This window comes from Vespula vulgaris, chromosome 21 (assembly GCF_905475345.1).
Source record: "Vespula vulgaris chromosome 21, iyVesVulg1.1, whole genome shotgun sequence".
Taxonomy (NCBI): Eukaryota; Metazoa; Arthropoda; class Insecta; order Hymenoptera; family Vespidae; genus Vespula; species Vespula vulgaris.
Window position 1 is genome coordinate 3,876,000 of NC_066606.1, and position 22,608 is coordinate 3,898,607.

At 28.2% G+C, this 22,608-nt stretch overlaps 1 long non-coding RNA gene across 3 annotated transcripts in view; it reads right to left on the minus strand.

Moving 5' to 3' along the window:
• LOC127071397 (uncharacterized) overlaps window positions 1–15,128 on the minus strand; it is a 55,770-nt gene extending 40,642 nt beyond the window's left edge. Inside the window, exons 1-7 of one of the 3 annotated variants that reach the window (XR_007785008.1) lie at window positions 15,038–15,128; window positions 14,275–14,378; window positions 14,060–14,180; window positions 12,962–13,679; window positions 12,215–12,293; window positions 8,149–8,345; window positions 790–8,069 (exon numbers count right to left, since the gene is read on the minus strand). This is a non-coding gene — a long non-coding RNA (uncharacterized LOC127071397). Of the gene's footprint in view, window positions 1–789; window positions 8,346–12,214; window positions 12,294–12,961; window positions 13,680–14,059; window positions 14,181–14,274; window positions 14,379–15,037 lie in introns of those variants that run through there. The other 2 variants (XR_007785006.1, XR_007785007.1) reach the window with 2 other exon arrangements.
• Between the last annotated feature and the right edge of the window lie 7,480 nt (window positions 15,129–22,608).

Here is a 22,608-nt window from a genome sequence, read left to right on the forward strand (position 1 = left end):
CAAACAAAATAGAAAGACAATTCCAATTATGATAAAGACAAAAATAATGAAAAAGGGTGAAATAATTGAACAGCATGTAGGACCTGTTACAATTAGAAAGTAATGCGATAAGAAAAATGTCTTTTTCATACGTATAGACAGATAATATATGAAATGAAACGTGGAAAGAAAATATAAAAACCACAATGTGCCTTTGATCATAATTTCTTCATAGACAGAGTAAATCGAAAAGATTAATTTCTCTAATCATTTTTGGTTAAAAAACGAATAATCAAATGGTACGTGAAGTTGTTCAGAAAACTACTCAAAGTCATTAAATAGTTGATTAATTATAGAAAAACTATAGGAAAAAATATCGATCCATTAACATTTACCATCAAAACCACTGCATTGTGTGTACCAAAAAAGGAGAAACGAATATACTAGACAATACTGTGAAAACGTACATTTGTATGTGGATAAATCCTTTGAAATGTACCACACAAAAGTTAATTTCTAACATAAAAAATTTTTAACCGTATTATATCGTAATGTAAAATTATTATTATTATATATTGTAAACAATACATATTTTAATAAATTATATTTTATACTAGAAAATTAGATTGACTTATATTAGTTTATATAAAAATATAGTAATAAAATAATAATTTTTATTCTGGTTCTACGATGGATCAATTGTTTTTCCTTTAGCCAGTATCACAATTTTTGTTTCGTGAGTGCCGTCGTTAAAGGCTTAAAAACTTCGTCCAGGGAGGTAATAAGTAAAGAGAAACGAAATAATGGCAGAGATCGGAGCTTCCTAAGAGAAGGCAACTTATCGGATGACAGAAGCCTGAATAATAAGTTTAAGGTGGAGATAATCTCAGAAAAGAATATGAAATGGAAAAGGGAGTTAGAGATAAAGAAAGTGGGGGAAGGAGAAATGCAGAGGATGACTCTAAGAATCAAAATGAAAATCATGTTTGGAATGTAAAAACCGATATATGATGAAGATGCAAAGTCTTATACAAAACGTACATAAACATGTTTATTTTATATTCCTTGTAATACTTAAATATTATTTTCTTTAATTGCCTGTATAATTTCAGAAATATAATAATAATTTTATTTATCTATAAGAATACCTATAGATTATGGAAAGAACGTATAGTTACTACTTTATTGATAAATTTTAGCAGTCTTCGGATAACAGAATTCTAAACTTGAAAACTAACACGAACGAGTAGAAAATGTATCGAATAGCAACAATCTTGTCTGATATTAAAATCTTTTAGCGGGAAGATAAAATATTTTAAGTAAGAATGTGCAAAAGAGTATCTGACAGAGTCCTGATATAAGGATTAAATATGAACAACTATAAAATAAAATGTAGTAACTTCTCTTAAATGTACTTTAACCTTATATGGAAATACTTTTCTCGAACGTACTTTGCACTTACAATTAGTCGACATTATCGATTGTTTTCGTTTGACCAGTGATAATTTAGTTAACGCTTTACTTACCGATCCTGTAAAAAAAATTAATTTGATTTGAAAAACAACAATAACAGCACCACTTTCAAAAAAATACCTTCAAGAAATAGCACTCAGCAATACTTATGACTTACTTCTCGATATCACAGAGCTACAAGCTACGAAAAACAATTTAGAAAAAGCTGTTAATCCACCATCGATATGGAATATACATTGATGCACAAATCATCAATTGAATTATTAGATAAAACAACTGAACGAAATAACTATACAATAAAACGAGTTAAGAAACCTAACGCTCCAGAAATGTTTAGAAAAGAAATCAAAAAATTAAAAATGCACGATACTATACGTACCAATAAAAAAAATGAGAAGAGTTATAAAATCGATGACTATATCCTAAATGAAATAACATAAAATACATAAATAACAAAAAAATAAAAATTGAGACGAAAAGAAAATGACAAGGATATTTATCACATGAAAAGTCAACTGAATGTACTAATTAAAGTTGAACCACATAGACCAAAAAGAGAAATACCATAAGTGACACATAATAATTATGTAATACATCACAAGATTACCTTCAAGCTGTTACAATTACTTCACTGCAGCAAGCGACTATAATGCAAAGCATCCTAGGGATCGAAAATAACATCACGAGATAATACACTGAATGCATATTTATACAAAGTTAATCTGAACATTCTCACGATAAGTGAACCAAGCTCACCCAGCTTATAATAAAACTCCTGATCTACTAGATTTTGACACTTTAAAAGATTTAAACCCATTGTATCTTAAAATTAAATTATGCTTAGAACTTAGTTCTAACTCTTATAATAATCACATACTGAAATAAACCTATCTATATGTTTAAAAAAATGTCACGAACAAAAAGAGAGATATAACAAAGAGATAAATTGAACGTTATTGAAAGAAATCATAGAATTAAAACTGAACTGTAACATTCTGCTAAAGACTTCTCTTCAAATTGAAGAAGCAATTGACGCATTGATCGCCTAACAAGAATCTGTCCAATTTCCCGGGATCGCAAATCCGATGATCGAAGTTGTAAATCTATGAATGGTGCGTAGATACAAAGCGATTAGCTGGAACAACGATGTGACGCAATCTGTTATTCAAAAGTATTGCGTGTGGCCAGTAACTTAACGTTATCGAGTCTTGGTGTCGTTAAAAAATAAAGAAAAGAAAAGAGTAAAGAATAACGAAGTGGAGAAAGCAACAAGCTTTCCGAAAAGAAGACTGTGAGAGATCTCACGGCATTTATGCCAGAATTTTTATTCGGTCGAGAAGCATATTTTTTCTAAGAAGCATGTCTGTGACTTTTATCCTTAAAATATTTTGTAGTTAGACAGTGTATAAATATAAAAAAAAAGTGAGCGAAGTAGTGATGAAGAAGTAGTCAGATTTACAAAAAAGGTTAGAAATAAAATTTCATCTTTACATCTTTATATTTCTCTCTGATGACGAAGATGCATATGAAAGTGAAGATCTTAAAGGAATGTTAGAAGAATTAGTTATAAAAGAAGAAGAGGAACAGACCAATACTGTTGGTTCATTAGACAATATTCAGTGGAACGAATTTACCAGCGAATAAAAATCATTTACATTCACCGGGAAAAGTGAACTTTTAATGGAATTACCTATCGATATTAAACCGGGTGAAGTTCTTTCATTATTTCTGAATGAAAAAATGATAAGCTTTCTAGCCACGAAAAGGAACGAAAATGCAGACTAAAAATTACTTCACCATTCAAATGTCGGACACGGGACAAATGAAGAGATGAAAACCCAATAATATCGAAAAAATGAAAACATTTATTGGACCGTTGATTTGGATGGATCTAATACTGACATCGCTAACTAAATGTTGATCAACGGAACCTATTTGTAATTTTTCGTTTCCGCATAGCCTAATGTCTCGTAATCGATTTGAATTATTCTTAGCAAATTTGCACTTGGAAAACAACGAAACCATAGAACATAATGATAAATTTGGAAAAGTTTTATTACTTGTACACATACTGATACACAGTATCAAAAAATCTTTCCACCATGCCCAAATATTGTAGTCGACGAAACAATGATTCTTTGGAGGGCAAGACTACTATTATGGCAGTACATACCGACTAAATCACATATGTGAGTATAAAAAGTATTCGAACATTGATCGACTTGAAATAAGACTTCGTGAGATTATAGTTTATTAACTAATTTTTTATAAACAAAAAATTGGTACATATTTCCACGAATCTTTAGAGTGGATATAGTCCAGAAAAAATTAGTTGATTGTACAATTTACAAAGTTAGCAAGGAAAAACAAAAAATCAGTAGAAATATGAAAGCAATAAGTATTCGTACAAATGCTGAATTTTTTAAAATTCGTCGAAAACTTAAACTATTCTGATGGTAAAATTTAAGGTAAGCGGGTAATTAATACTTCGTAGAATTTTCTTTTGATTTTAAAGTTACAACAATTCTTCTAGGCAACGAATTAACTAAATTTGATGTAACGCTGGGCGTTTTTGGATCTTATTTCATACCTCCATGACAGCATTAAATTTATTATTAATTCTTTTTACAAGAAATTTTATATTTTCTAATTTTACGTTCTAAGTAATCCCATAAATGTTCTGAAAACTGAGGAGGAGTTTTTATATACGTTGATGTATTATGTAGTATCCACATTCTCGTATTTTATCTGATATGCTTCGGATCATTGTTTTGCATAAAAATAAAATTATTCTTTATGCCCATTTTTTCTACACTAGAAGTAAGAGTGCACTTTAAAATGTCAATGTAAACTTTGTGATTTACTAAACCATGAATAGATTTTAATGAACCAACTCCAACAGCACTCATCCAACCCCAAACAAGTACAGAACCTCCACCGTGTTTTACTATATAGGTCGTAATTTTCCTAGTTCTTCGTGTTTTCTCCTCGATAGTACCATATCGATCAGACCCAAAAATATTAAATTTACTTTCGTCTCTAAAAATCACTCTATTCTACTATTGGTATACTAATATTATTACTTACGAATTGCAATCTTTTCTTTCTATTCTATTTATTTACAAAATATTTTTTACGAGCCACTCGACTGCGATACCCTTGACTTTCCATAAAGTTATGCACAGTGCTAAAAGATATATCAATATCTAAATTATTTTCAAGATGTTCAACTATTTTAGTTAAATTTTCAAATATTTTTGAATTTTGTTTTATCATTCTAATAACGACTCGTCCAGAATACTAATTGATTATTTACGGTCCATTTCTCGAATTATTTTGCAGCCTCTTTCTCAATCCGTACCTACCAATTATATTTCGTGTAGTAGATAGAAATCTTTTTATAATCCGCGAAAGTTTTGATAAACTTTTACGTTGATTATGCAAGTTAATAATAATTTTTTTTCTTCTATCGTAGTTTCTGCACGTTTTTGTTTTCCATTTTACGATAATAATTTTTAATAGTACCAAGTTTTGAACTCTATTGATTGACGAGATTAGTCATAATTAGAAAGCAATAATATAATGTGTTCACTTAGTTAATGTTATAAACTTCGTTGTAAATAGCTGGAAATAAAAACTGTACCAATACTTATTGTTTTCATATTTCTACCGATTTTTTGTTTTTATTTTTTCTAATTTTGTAAATTTATTTGTAGATAATTTTTATATCGACAATCAGAAGAAGAAAACAAAAAATGCGTCTCACAACTTACAAGTTCGTAAAAATCCACAGCGCAAGACCATAAGAAGGATGTGCGTTCTACGTTATCAAAAGAAGGAGATAAATTCTCGAATGCCAGAAAGCGAAAAAAAATGTAAAACAGACTGCAACATATTGTCCTAATTGTCCCAAATAACCTCAATTATGTTTGAACGGTTGTAGCGAATACTATATTAAGTAATATAATCTTATATATTATTTTAAATATAAATTTATATACAGTATATGTATATGTATATTTTTGATTTTATTTTATATATTTTTATTATTTTAAAAAAATTCTCAGTCAGCTATATAAATGTGAAGATACATCTTGTGAAGGCTCGAAAAAATAAACTCCAAAGACTTGCTAAAAAATTAAACAATACGAATATATTAGATCGATTGATCTTGCCACTAAAGACATCTCAATAAACACAATCCACATACTATTTTTCATCAATACTTAATGTCTATTACTGACAAATTATAACGAATATGGAAGATACATAAAAAAAAAAAAAAATAGAAAATTCTACGCGTTGTTCTGAATTACAAAGAGACTGCCAGTCAAATCGCCAAAGATGTGGGAATATAAACAAATTTAAGACAAATGCATTGCATTCTGCGAAATAGCAAGCACATTAAACACAAGATATTAAAGTAATAATCTCCCTAACTGAGAAGCATAAAGTCGTACGTTTGAAGTTCGCCCGTGAGTACGTTCATTGCATGAGAAAGTGCCAACAAGACAACGAAATCGCACATCAAGAATCCTGAACTTTTTGATAATAATTCAACAGCGAGTGTAATTCCTCGCATCAACCGTGGTTATCACGATCGATTGTATGACTCCCTTCACACTGATAACAGTCATTCGTATCATTACATGAGAGTACAAGAGCTTATCCAACTGATTATAAAAAATGATTGGTATTCTGTCATTGCACTATACATGCAACAAGATAATTTGTTTTCATCGAAAATATCGTGGACTGATGAATCGACGTTTACGAGAAGAGGAATTTTTAATGTGCGTAATAATCATGTATGGGCAAGAAGAAGAAATTCACATATGACACGAACAGTTGCTTTTCAATATCAATGCAAATGCAATGTATGGACAGACCTGTACAACGATATGATAATAGGACCGTATTTTTTACCGGATCGGGTGATTTCAACTGAATTTTTGAATTTTCTAAAAAATTAATTATCATATTTTTTTGGAAGATCGATGCCATTGTATTATGTAAAAAAGATGTGGATGCAATTGGATGATTGTGTGACACATTACGGGACACAAGTTCGGCAGTGGTTAGATAATCGGTTTTTTCACAAATGGATAGGTCGAGATAGACCAATCTCTTAGTCACCAAGGTCATCCTATCTTACGCCACTCGACTTCTATCTGTGGAGAAATTTGAAAGATAAAGTGTATCAAACACGAATATTCACATAATGAATTAATACAAAAGATTGATAATGCGTTCTATGAAACGAAACAGAATAGAAACGAAATTCGCACAGTTGTAAATCTGATTTTTGATCGCTGTCAATTATGTATTGTCAAGTATGATAAACATTTTGAAATGGAGTATTAATTAATTAACTCAGGATATCGAGTAGTAAATACATCGACCTATTCGAGCCAATGCTCGTATTAACAGCTAGTCGATTACTTGTATTCTGTATTTTTGTTACAACTTTTTAATAAAGCTTTATGCGACTTATGTTTACATAACATTTTTTTCTTATTTAATACCATAGAATATACTGACAAAGTTCGAATATTAAAATCTTGAATACCCTATATATCTCTCACTTATTCTTTTTTCTTAACAGAACCTACCCGAAATTGCCGATATAAATATGTAAATTTGCTACGTATTTTTTACTGGCTTAATGGAAAGAAAACACGTTTTTATCTCCGCTATGAGTTATTATTTTCGTAAGTTTATGTGTTGCAAAATTTAAAAGTCTCTCTTGGTGATCAAATCTGGGTATCCTATTTGTGGGCTCTCAACGTAATATGTAAATCTTCATTCTTGTTAATTTCGCCATTTATAATAATAATGCTTCATGCAAGAATTTTTTATAGAAAATTTTCTTTCCAATCAATGCGGTACATACTTTATATACATTAAAATGTGCGGAATTTGATTAGAAACCTTATAACTCGAATTGTCTACTTTTTGTCTTTTTAAAAATCGAATAATAAGACAAACACTGATTTATGCGATTTATCCTTTTCATATATTCATTATAATCTATTATCCATTCATGCTTTTGAACTGGCACTGCAGATTTTCTATTTATACTGCTCGGTTTTAGTAGTCGTGTTAAGTGTATTGTCATTATCGAAATCATATCGATATTTCGTTTCCTATAATCCCATATCTGCAATATAATATCATCTTTTCTATGAAATATGGTTTAACCAAAAGTTGTATTTTTTTGAGACCTTCTACTTGTTCATATAATTCCATATAGTCGCATTTTATTCTCCTGTATTTACACTATTATAATAGTTGTCTTGATAAATATGTAATGCCATATATTTTCGTAAGGCTCGATAAGGATAGTATCTTCTTTCTTTCTTGGATCCATACATTTCGAAATTACGGATGTATCTAGTGTGATCTTCACAAAACTGTCTTTCTATGCCATATTTTGTGATTTTTGCAGTTATTTTAAAGTACATTTTAAATAAAAGTTTGCCTCATTGAGAAATGATACTTTCACCTAATGATAGTTGTTGGCAAGACTTGTACACGTCATTATATCTCTTTTTCAGATAGTTAATAACTGAATTCTTACGAGTCTGTTTGTAGAGTAGGAAGGAATGTTCTTATTGCTGCAAAAGTACCAGTTTCGCATTATCTACGTAAATGTATTTCTGCTCATTATTTTTGAAAAGAATGGAATTTCCATACTAGCCTCAGTCGACCAAGAATCGGAGAGAACGTCTTTTTTCACTTATCCCATCAAAAGGATTAGACTCAAAAATTTCTTTATTTCCGGGAGTATAATATCCTTCCATTTCTTTGCCTTCAATAACCCTTTATACTTATTTATTATTTGATAGTGATATCTATTTAATTCCTTCAACATATGCTCGAAGAAATCATTTCTGAAAAATAAATGTATATGATAATCCTTGTGCTTTCCTTATATTAGGACATAAAAATTAGGATAAAAAAATAAGCTAATAAAACTAGGTGTGCACAATATAAGAAAATAAGAAAGAAAAAAAAAGCAATTGGAAATGTACTACTTGTGAGCAAGTGACTAAAGTGGAATTACTAATGTTCATGGTCGTTAATAATTTATTGAAAAAATTATAATCAGTAATTTGTATCAATTCGAACTTTTCGTTGCTGGCATAATGTAGAATTAGGAACATGTTCATGTGTGTTTAAATGCCGAAAGAATGCTATATATAAGATAGGAACGTAATCCTAGGAGTAGTGAGCGATAAAAATGAATGTTTATTCACGTGTGAAAATTAGCACTAACCGTACCGGCGTTTCGCTATACCGATTCTTACCATAACCGATCATGTGGTCGGTGTACAAATTTTATCTAATAAATGTTGTTTTTTAGCTGGAATTGTCAATTTATTATCGGAAGTAATGTTTACAACGTAAACTTTTAAATAATAATAAAATAACTATTCATATATAACACAAACAGGAGATTACAGTGACATTGTTTACTTTATTTAGAAAAACGCTTTTAATTTATTTAGTGGCATTTTTTGCAAATGATAGGATTCTCCTTCCTATATTTACCGCAAACATATTTTTTACTTATTATATAAGATTCAGTTGTTTTGTTTTCTTTGCACAATCGCATCTGGCATATTTTTCGCGAAATATTGTCTTGGTCATTTGATATTCCTTGTAAGTTTTCTTTTTCTTCTTGAAGAAATTTGTGATATTCTTCGAGTAGCTCTTCTGCTATTTGTAGTAGAAATTGTTGTCTGAATATATTTTGTCCACCTATTTCTTTAGAAAGATTCCATGCATTGATACTACCAAATCAAGGATATTGAAAAAAATTTGCACAAATTATCTATAGGATTTTGATTTGACGCTGTACTTTCTTGCCATTTGATCAGTGACATCGATGCCGAATTTGGTTTTATTATAATATGCAACTGTCTCAGGTTCACTTTCTGTCGTTATCGATTTCTACAATTTTATGATTCGAAGTTAGTATTGTAACGTTTTTGCTTGGTTTGAATTTATAAATTGTTAGAGTACAATTATTTGGTTTATAAAGTACTGTTAAGAAACGTTCCACTTTGTCTTTTGCTGATTTCGCCAACTTGGGCAATTCTCTTCTGTTACCCCGAATAGTCCCAAGTAATGTTATTCGTTTCGCTAATAATTTTGTTGCCAGTGATGCGCTGGTGAAAAAGTTATTCTCCGTCGTAACATGTTTCCAACATCGAGTAAGTGGTTCAACTATTTTGAGAACAACAAATTCACCGAATGGTATTGACAATGATCGGGATTCTTCTTTTCCCAAATATGGAAAATTCTTTATAATGTATTTACTGTTGGCATCTGATGCTAATAAAAACTTGATGCCAAATTTATCAGGCTTACTTATATATACTATGTAATGTGTAAATTTACATCTTACTTTTGTAGGGAATAATTGCTCATCAACAGTCAGATTCATATCGGGCTTGTAATTATTTTGATTATTCCCAATAAATCTGTTCATTACATGTAAAATTAGAGCAAAATCACGTTAAGATGTATGCAATTATCTATAGATGTGATACTTAAGTTCAGAGGAAGGTTCCAGGAAGAAAAATTTAGAAAATGATAAAAAATTTGTACACCGGTCAAATGACCGGCTATGGTAAGAAATGGGAGTAACAAAATGTTCTCAGAAGAAACAAAAGAAAAAAAATACCAAAGGTAAGAAATTAAGTAATAAGAGAATCTAAAATTTTACAGATAGCTGATGATCGGAAAAAATAACATGTATGTATAAATTCAAGATGAAATCATATATCGGTCAAATGACTGGGCTTGATATGTTTAGTGTTAGGTGATCTCTAAGCGCGTTTTGTCTGAACGAGCTTTGTCAAGATGTAGTTCGTAAATGACACGCGTGGACTTTTTAATCTGACGCTATTGTTTTATATATATATATATATATATATATATATATATATATATATATATATATATATATAAGAGAGAGAGAACTAGTATGTATTTGTTCCGTTTGTCTTTTGTTTACACAGATAGCAGTTATAATAAATTTATTAAGTTATATTCCTAAGTTAGCCAGTCGAAAAGTAAGCTGACATAAGCAATTTTTCATATTATAAACAAAAATCTATAATTAAAAATATACTTAACAACGCAGTGTGCTTTGTTGCTTATAAAACGTTTTCTAATCGTTTTTAAGAATTAATTATTTATAATATGCTGAAAACACAAAAGTTGAACACAACAGAGCGATTGTTAATTTATAGGGAGATAATCTAAGAGAGGATGAACGAGAAAGTTTTGCAATAACTTACACACAATTTGGATTAACGAAGGAAGGAGTACGAAAAATTTGCCAAAAAATAGGGAATCCTGAAAATTCAATTAGAATAGGTAAAAAAAAGGAAAACGTCGTCGCGTCAAGATCGTGAAATTCATAAACTTGCAAAAAAAACCATTTTTAAGTGCTAGAGAAATAAAAGAAGAATTATAAATCCCCATAGAGGGAGAACTCCCCATAGACAAATGAAATCACAATCATACGAAGCTGGATTACACGGTAGAATATACTCAGGAAGAAACCATACATTTTGGATAAAAATGCTCAAAAACGTTTAAATTTTGTAAAGCAATATTATAATAAACCAATTGAATCCGTAATTTGAAATAACGAGTCAAAATTTGAATTACAATCGAATAGACGAAGGAAGTACGCTTGGAGAAAGGAAGAACAAACTTTTAAAAAAATATTATTACTTCGACAGTAAAACATGGCGGAGGAATTATAATGGTATAGGGCTGTTTTAATAATGAACAAATGGGAAAGTTAACAATTATTGATGGAATCTTAACAGCTATAAAATATACAAGTATATTGCAACAATATTTATTTCCATCAATTGGATAATTCAGAGAAAGCAGGACGTATACGTTTCAACACGACAACGACCCAAAACATACCGTAAAGATAGTTAATAAATTTTTAACGAAAAATAACATATCACTGCTCTTTTAGCCATCCCTGATTTAAATCCGATCGAGTATTTGTGGTACGAACTCGATCAAAAAATATTTGTAAAGGAGCGGTACTCTAAATTAAAATTAATAACGATTCTAAAAAAAACATGGAGTGAAATATCGTCGGACGTATTAAAAAAATATATATTAAGTATGCTGAATCACTTATCAGAAGTAACAAAAGCTAAATGTTATCATACTTCTTATTAATTATTGTATTATTGTAATTAAAAAATAATAAATTTGATAACAGATTAAAAACTCAATTTAATTTCTGACAGAGAGCAGTTAGAAAATATTCAACAATTTTGTTATTAAGCCAACATACAATAAAAATATTTGCTATAATATTATTTTAAGAGATTATTAAATATATTCTGGTTACTATTTGGAATGTTGTTTATTTTTATTATATCTTTTCATCATTATAATATCATAATGATAGGTAACTTAAATACCGACGCGACTGTGCATGAATGAAGGAAAGCGATAATGAGAAAGCGAAAGAAAAAAACGTAACCGATATAAAGACAATATAAAGACTAAGCATCAGAGTATAACAGAACCGAGTAGAGCAGAAAGTATAAGATAGCAGAGCAGAGCAGAGTAGTTGAGTTTTATCGAGCATCGAGGTTCGAATCTGTTTATATTTTTATTTTAATAAAAGGATTTGTTGTTTTCCAAATACTTGGAGCTAAACCCACCTACGATAATGAATAATAAAATTGACTTGTATTTATTCACTTACCATTTAAGAAATTCTACGGTGGTTTCAAAATACTCGTTTGTGCTGTAGATCAAAATCGACTTGAGAAGGTTGCGATTATCTGAAAAAGGATTAAACAAAAATTTATATTCGTTACACGAGGTAGATGTTTCGCGTTTAAATGGAGATGATCTGTATGGTTAGGTTGAGATAACGAGAAAATGTCGCGTGCTCTCACATATACGTTTACAATAAATTAATTGTTCTAATCTAGCAACTTGAGCAAAAACACAATTACTCATTTCAGTATTTTAGAATCGATATATCGGCTATGCGAGTTTTTTAATAATTTAAACATATATAATGATATTATATTTTATTTACGAAAATAAATTTGTTTCTGTTTTCCACGTAAAACCACGTACATTTTACAATAAAATACAAAATACGTGAAAATGTCTTCATTTTTAAAAGAAATGTGTTAATTTTAACAAATAACAGATGCGATTAAAATCACCTATGAACAGTGTCCGGAAAATTTATAAGGGTCAATATTATAAGGGTTAAGCAATCAATAGCGAGATATCTCCGACTGAAGTACCGATTCGTACTTTTCCGTTTTTTCGTATCTCAACATCCGTGTTAAAAGCATACATTTATTATCAGTGATAAATCTTCGTGTTATTTTACAACGCAGTGAAAAATCAATTATCTTTGTCAGTGTTACATTTATTATAATTAAAAGAATTGTAAAATTACATTGGCTATAAAATTTCAACATTTACTTACCAATATTCTTCTATAAAAGAAGTGTATCAGGATCTTGATCATCTTCCGTGATGCACTGACTCTAATACGCGATAATTATTTATTAATTAAGAGGCGTACAATGAATTGAATTCGCTAATACCTAATTTTTATTTTATATATGTAAATACAGGTAACCGACGTAACAGTATAACGCGAATATTCCGTTCCATAGAAATGACATTATTATATAAAGATTCAGATCTAATAGAAAACGCGAAGTAAATTTCCAAATCTTTTTTTAAATTGTCTCAATTTGTTTCTATATCATATAAACAACACCGACGTAACTAACAGGAATACATTTGCATCTAATTCATATAATTCATATAAGTTAATATACAAAGAAAATTTATACTTTATATGCATAAATGTTTTGGAGCAAATAAAATAAGTGAGAAGATAAAAATCTAACGATTTCAGGATCGCATTATATCGTAACCGCGTTATATGGTGGTTACCTGTATAGTTTATGTGACTATAAAAAAGAAGTTAAATAAAACTTTTATACGAACGAACACCGACTCTAAGACTGCTTTGCGCGCAATTTATTCAAATAAGCATGCTCCTAATTGAAATTGCAAAACGCAAACAAATTTGAATTAACGTAAAAACACAATCTGCTTCGTGATTCCTCTTTTACTTTATTGGAACAAGAGTCGACTCATTCATGGCTACACGGACAACGACACAATAAAATCTGAAATAAAACAAACGATATTATTAGTATCATTACTATAATAAAGAAAACTCCTTAAAAGTATATAAATACATATACTAAGAAAATAAAAAGAGGTTACTTAAATTTCTATTAAAAAGTAACAAATGAAATAAACAAAAACATTACGAAATAAAAAGAATTAGTAAAGAACGTTAACTATTAACTATAAAATATGATTTCAATCACGTTTACGGCGCTAATTATTTTATAATAAAAGTACACTAATTAATACAATTATGTGGTTTATTTATATTTAATTGTGGTTTATTTAATAATTATGATAATTATCGATAATTATTCTAAAATAAAATAAAATTTTCGATGGAATAATTAACAAGAAAATAATATTATTTATATACCTACGTATATTTGTAGCAGAACACCGAAATATTATCGCAAGCAGAGATCATATTACTGAGATAGTGAGAGGGAAGTCACCTTCCCCAACTCTGTCTATCATACGACGACAAAAAAAATTTCCTAAAATATACCAAGCAAAATAAAACAATAGAAAGTTCGTCCTTCTTAACGTATATTTTTTACTAGAGTTTACTTGAAATTTTTTAAACCATACATTTAACTTATCTTCAGCTATACATGAAGGGCAATGAAAAATAAAACTCGACCTTGACTATACTGTGTATCTTCGTCGATTCGTAGATTATTATGTATTATGATCTGTAAAATGAAAGAATTTTATTAATATAAATCAAGAATATGTATATACGTGTAGACTCAGAATTTAGAGGAAATGATCGAAATAATGTATCTTACAAAATAATTTAAAAAAATAACAGATGTATAATAGCGCTACTAACGATCCGTTCGATAACACAAATTCTTACAGAATGTCCTTTTTCTGTCTTTCAAATTTTCTTTCAATCGTATATCAAATATTCGGTCACTTTCTTACACGTTTATACCACGCGCTTGGCAGTAACAATCCGGATATACAAGTGTATTTATGAGCATATGGATACGTAAATGTGCATATTATATGTATATGTGTACCCGTATACATACGATTTAAACGAAAGTCGAATATAATATATAATTCAATCAATTATGATTAAATGACTTAAAAATAATTGCACTAATCCCTATAAAAATCCAAACAAAGAATACACATTGCGAAAGTAAGAGCTGAAAATCCTATAAAAAGTATAATGAAATAAGCTTCTCAGTAGACACATCTAGGTGACAATTTTATTTTCACGAATATTTTTCAAACGCACCATTTTACCGACTTGCAAATGTTACACCATAGAAATCATACGTTTGACTATCGATTAGTGTATTGAAAAAATTTGTAATTTAGAAAAAAAAATATTAATTACCGGTAATCAGGAGGACAACAAAATTTCGTGGCAACCTTCCACCAGCACTCGCAAATTCTAAATAGCCTTGACAATAAGACGACCAAGTCCCACGTATAGAGCGCAACCTTGTGGACATTTTATACAATAGACCAGGGACGCATTGATGATTTGCGAATCGAGTCCGAGAAAAAAATAGTACACTCTGTAAATTTTATAATACTTTTAGAAGATTACATGTAGCTTTTTATCCATATACGTTTTCAATGTGATTATATGCCAATTACATTGACTTAAACGTGTCATTTGTCCGACTTGCTTCGACTTCCCACTCGAAAATGTTATAATACCTAAAAGTGTGAATACGTTCCTGACTCATCACATCCTCATCACGTATATTTGTTTACGTCTCCTGACTCGTCTCATTATTGAACGAATCATGATGCTAATGGCGCGGAATCGATAGACTAATGATAAGACAATAATAGCGAGGAAATGTTGGACAGCTCCGCAAGATGAATAAATAAGAGCGAACAATAAATCGAATAATAAATAAATTTATCTATGTCATAAATTTCAATCTTTTTTATAAATACTCCGAAGAAACAATGTTTATCTTTATCTATTCATTCTTATTTAAAAACGTCTAATATTATAGAATTTATATCTAAAATAAAATATTACGAGTAGATAGAAGTCGGAAATCATACGAAATGTTACCAAGAAGAAAGTGAAGCGATAAATTCGCGGCTTAGTAATAATTTTGAATAAATTTTTGTCTGAAAAATAATCGGACAATGAAGACTTTTATACAGAACCTTCGTTATATATGTTATCTCTGCGTTTAATTATATTATCTTTTTCAAAGAAATTAGATCCTTTAAAACCCAATTCTTTTTTAGTGTCTACAAACGAAATTATACATTGTATATAAGTTATATAACTTCTACTAATCAATTATACTAATTGCAAGTATTACTTATATTTACATTTTCATATTACATATAAAAACAAAGCTAAACAGTAATAAAAAAAAGAAAAAAGTAAAAACTGGTTGCGTGTCTATTACATAATAAAAGTGAAACTTCTTTAGTTAATTTAGTTTAATTTAATTCAGTTTCTCAATTTTAATTCTCCTTCTTATTTAAGTGTTCAGTCGCTCTATCGGCAAATTTTAAAAATAAAAAGAGAGAGAGAGAGAGATTTCGAATATTTATAAATTATATTAAAAATATCAAAAATAACTTATTTATATAAAAATATTGTTTTATTCTATTTCCGTATGTGACCTGCAGCGGGATTGGAGAAAGGATAAGGAGAATTCGAGAAACAAAGGATGAATCAAAATGACATTAAGAAGGAAAGAGAGATAGAGAGAATGAGAAAGATAAAAGAACGAGAGAGACGAATGAGTAAGAAAGTGGAAAAGGTAAGGTTTATTTTTTCTCTCCTATATATTCAAGAAAAACAATAACATGCAACTTATACTTCATTTCACTTTCTATCTCTCCTTTTCTCCTCATATTTCTGTATGCTTCTCTCTTGTTATACTCCATCTCATTCTTGATATTAACTACTCGATATCTCGCATATATCAACAGTTCTTTGGTGTTGAAACACGAATAACCTCGACATTATTACAACGTGTTTTAACACCTCTTTCTAATTATTCTTACGTGTTTTATTCATTAACATTCTTTTTCTATTCCACGCGTCGCAAAAAAAAAACTATTAACCTTATAAAATATTTTTATTTCATTACTCGAGTCTATAATATCTATAAGAATATTTTCTTTTTCATGAAAAAACCATTTTCAATGAAATAAACACTTTCTTGATGTCAAGAAACTTTTGAATCCTTTTCTGAGAAATAGAGTATTGTTTTTTAATTGAATATAATATATAGTCGTTTTAAGTTATCTTCTAGCGAAGATGATGAGAAACCTTTTTACATAAATTAGTTGATTCCTGAACATGCTTAATAGAATTTTCGCCTAAGCTTGTTTATTTCTTGATTTTAAGGTATTCTGATTGTTTCATTCCATTTGTATATAGCCACAACTCGTCGCAAATGAGGAAACTTTTTATCTACAGCTATCAAATTTATAATTTGTGTCGCCCATGGCTTTTTAATTTAATGCTTTGAAGCATAGTAGACACAAATTCTTTGAACTCTTTTTATTTCAGAATGTAAAATATATAGCGTTTTTATGCGTTTCTTCTGTTTATTTTAATTCGACCGTGCGTTTGAGTCCACAATTTATCAGGTTACAAATTAAATGATTGTATGCGATTGAATAACATCTAAAAACTTATATTAATCTGAAAAAGAATATATAGCTTAACGATATATATAGCTAACTTAGATGACTTCGTTGCCAAAATCATCACTAACAAACTAAAAGTTCAGATAATCACTCGTGTGCGAACATTAGGACGTATATGATATATGTATACTAGAGAGTGCCTTGATCAATTCATCTTAAATTGATTTCCAATCGAGTTCGTACTAGTCGCGCCGCTGGAGTCTTGTCTGGTAACTCTGGCCGCGAATTATTTTTAGACAGGAATTATAAGCAATACTTAACAGTATAAAAACATGAAAAATATAAAAATTAAGTGAAATATAAATATATTAAAAACCTACAGTTTTATATATATATATACTTTTTAATAATATAGTTATATACATTTATGGTTGTAATTATAGTTAATTTAAATATATTTACATAAAATATAGTTCAAACTGTAAGATTGGAAACAATTCAATTATCTCCTTGTAATAGACTCTAAGCCTAAAGTACAAATAAATTAATTAATTAATTAATAAAATAAAATAAAACAAATATTATTCTTTTAATATGAATATTTAAATAAAAGAATTTAATATTTTAGGTCATCTAAAATTACTCTATGACAAAGCAAATGGTGTAGAATATTGTACGATATTCAATACCTAATATAACTGAACGTCCAATACTGTCACCTTAGAATCAATTAATTTGTTTCTTTTTACTTTTCTGTACAAAGCTTTAATATTGTAACATAGCTTTATTATTGCTGTTTTTTATAGATTCTTCAAACATCTAAGGATTGGAAGAAATATTCACAGTTATTTGATGAGTATTGGAATTTTTCTCATTGTGTAAAAGAATTAAATGAAAAATATACACTAATAAGAGCACCTCCAAGTACTTCCAACTACCACTACAATTACAAATTCAATAATATTCAATGATATTTTTTAATGTAACATATAAATTTCTATATGTGGACATTGGATCTAATGGGAGTTTCAGATGAAGATATATTTAAGAATTGTACTTCATTGAATACTTTGTTGAATGATTCACTAAATTTTCCTGCTGGATATATGGAAATTATCCAGATATATGGAATCTCTACTCTACGTTGTTGTTGATGATGATGATGTGTTTATCATGAAAGTTTATGTATTAAAACTGTACCCTTTTTGTGGACAACCAGCACTGAATTATATATTTGAGAGAACTGGATGAATTATAGAATCTTATTATTTATCATTTACTAATCTTATTATTAATCCTATTACTAATCTATTTTGCATATCAAGAAAATCACTAGAACTTTTTGCAAAAGTGACTACTCTTAATATCAGTGTCATACGTACTACACAATTTTTTTCTGATACAAGGAAATAAATTGTATGCATTACAAAGTACTTTTGATACAGACAAGGAGCATAAAGAATAAAGAATTCTTAGAATGTTGATATCAAACTTTTTAGAATTACAACGAGAACAAGCTTATAACTATCAAAATTGTATAAAACAAATATAAAAACTACTTTGTTTCCTCACAGAGGAAGGTATATTAGGAAAATTAATAACAATATAAACATATTTGAAAATATTGAGTAAACTTTATAAATGTATGTGTAAATAAAAATTCTCATATTATTATTCATATGTTTATGTATGCTTTATTTACCAAGTTAATAAAGTTCTTTCATGTAAATCTTTTTCATGAATAAACATCACGGTATGGAAATATTCCTAATTATTTTGATACGTATCTTTTATTGCATTACTATTGTGCTTCATTTATATTTTTCTTAGTTCCAAGTGGAATTGTGTAATTTCATTTTCACTGCTTTTAAATTCACTCGAAAGATTATTTAAGGCATTCAGTTTTTATATTTTATTCTGACAATTTTTGCTTTTTATATCCCAAAATTTGTAAAAATCTATCCATTACGAAATCTATCTAAATATCTTTTCCTTCGCTCAATATTTTTTTAGCGTAAAAACTCTCCTGAAATAGACACACCTAAGAATAAAATAGAATAGAATATACAATATACATAAAATTATCAGCTGTATTTATTTATAAATAAAGTATATTGAATTAGTCTTAAAAATAATTTCTTAATAATAAAGGAGTAATAATAAAGCAATTTAATAAAAATAGATAAATAATATTCACAAAATATAAAATATAAAATTAAAAATAAAAATCGAATTTATAAAATTATATTTTTTTTATAAAAATATGTTATGCAGATATTAACTATAGATATAACAATAATAAAAAATAACAATAATGAGATTACGAAATATAATTGACATTTTATTTATTACTTTTTATGATGTAATTTAAGATAGTTTTTAGTAAGGTCTTGAAGCATTTACAAGAGATCTTAAAGAACCTAAATTCGAATATGAGTGAATAGATTAGAAAACATAGATCAATAAAATAAAATAGGAGATCTGATAGATAAATAGATTAGGAAAAAAATCAGGCGATAGAAAGAGTATTAGAATGAAGATTCCAAGTTGTTTACTTTTTCTATAAGTAGTATACAAAAGTGAGTTCTCATCTCAATATTCGACTCAATGTTCTTTAACAATGTTCAATAAAAATTGTAAAAGAATACAGATCTGGTTGTAGTTATCGATTTTTTGATAAAATATTATAAATTTATTAGTCTTTATCAAATGCAAAATACATACATGAATTGATTATCAGTCTTATAAAATGCAGAATAAGGACATATTACTTACTTAGCAATTTTACAGAATATAAAATATTGAATTATTACTTAATGATTGCTGATTATACTTATTAGTTGCTGATTTTACAGATTGCAAAATACGAACTTATTGTCTAATTATCGACTTGCCTAATCACAGAATACAGAACATAGATTGAAGAACTAATCATCAACTTACTAGCTATTTAATGACGGGTTTTACAGAATCACAAATAATAGACTGACTATCCAGATTTATTCCAATTAATTCTTTCTAACTTCCACTCCTTCAGATACACCTACGAAACTTATCAAGAATAAAAAGTTTGCTTCCTATTGGATGATAATATTACCTTTATGATTCTGATTGGTCCATATTTTAACAAGAACTCTATAATATAACAAAAGACAAAGCTGACTAATGCTAAGATTCACAGAATTTGTCAAAATACACGTTCACGAGGAAAGATTGGAGATCTAAACTGCTTTATATCTCAGAAGGTGATAGTTCGGTTTATGAATACATAAAGGTACAACAGTTATGTAAGGGTATAACAGTTATAAAGTGTTCACAGCAGCATAATAGAGTAACGAGAATCGTTGAAAACATTATAAGACATCGATTTATTTCCTATTCTAAATAAATCCTTAAGTTATGTATTTTAAATTTTCAGCGAGGAGAATATCGTGGCTGAGTGAAAAAAACTATATGCAGGCCATAAGATATTAATGAGAGCAAATGTAATTGACACGTTATTAATATATATATATATATATATATATATATATATATATATATATATATATATATATATATAAGTATACATAAAAAGGAATATAATTAAAATCACCAATTAACTATGCTATTATTTATCTCATCAATTCCGAAATCTGATAGATATTTTGATTATAATTGAAAAGATATTATAGATTAATTGTTATACAATATATATCTACAATGAAAAAAAATAAATTCCCATGAAAATTTTTGTTATAATCAGTAATTCGCAGTATTCATACTATAAACTGGTATAACAGAGAACAAAGTTTTCTAAGGAAACATAAACTTTCTTCAGTAATAACTTATCAGTCATCTTATAAAAAATTTTCTCTTTAAATATTAAGCAATAATTCTGGTGATATAATATAAGATGTGTTGATCATATTATTGTAACTAGTATCTAATAAGGAATTAAAAAATGTTCTGGATTCTGGCGAATTTTTGATATTAAAGCTAAAATAATGACAATTAAATTAAAATCATTTTAGATAATTTAAGATAAGTTTTCCTTATAAAATTTTATATTATTAATTAATAAAATGTACCATTTAAATGTTTCAGAAAATTTTGATTCTCTAACTAAATTAATTGGATATATAATTACAAATGGCCTAACCAACAGATCAACAACTTATATTTACTATTCATGCTTACAATTTAATATCGAAACTAAAAGCTGACATCAAAACCAAAAGCTTGAAGAGATATATGTAAAGTTTGTAAATCCAACAAGTATCACAATGATAACCAGAAATTCTGCCAGAAAATTTGAAAAAAAAACAATAATAAAATAACATTATTTTTCTAATAAAAATTGATTATTCATTCTTTTACCTTTTTAAAAAGTCTCTGCTACCAAATAATTGAATCCATGAATACCTGCATTATTCGCAAATTTGACAGAATACTTTCCCATAAATGATGTTAAATTCATTTTGGCTATGCTAATGTGTTTTGTTGATTCTTTTAGGATAGATAAACATTTTTCATAATCAATTATTTATTTTTGAAAATCTAGAAGAATTGCGTGTAATTACTATATAATATTATTATTATTATCTTCTTTTTCGACATTTTCAAGTTTTTTTGATAAGTCGATGAAGACTGATGTAAAAAAGAAAAAGATGTTTGATAAATAATTCAACTAATATTGTGTGTAATTATCGATGATTGACGTTGATTATATTGAACAGTTTTATAGTCATCAGTTATGTCTGTTATGTTTCACTCCATGTCAATCTCCCGTTTTTTACTAGTATCATCACTGGCATGATGATGATGATGGTGATTATTATTATTATTATTATTATTAGTATTATTATTATTATCACCAACATACCATTATTATTATTAACATATTATTATCACTATCATATTATTATTATTATTATTATATTATTTTTATTTTATAATTGTTCGAATACAGTCACCATCAAATAAACTGCAAAGCTCCATATAGATGTGAAAAGCTAAATCATAAGAGAAAAGACTGTAAAACTAGCTTTATTTATACGAGGCAAAACCTTGCTTAAGACCAAACAAAATATGTTCCAGCAGTAAGAAGCTACCAAGTATACAGACAAAAAAGAGCCAAAAAGAACTTTAAACCATAAAATAGATGATTTATCTATGCAATTTGTATCGGACTCGGAAGTCGATTTGCTATGGATCCAATAACATTCGATAATATCGTCGGAAAGATACTAGCTAAACAAAAAATGCTAGGAAAATATCGCGGGATTCATTGAAAGTGTGCTGGAATAGAATTGACAGAATCTGATAAGCAATAATAAGCAGGCA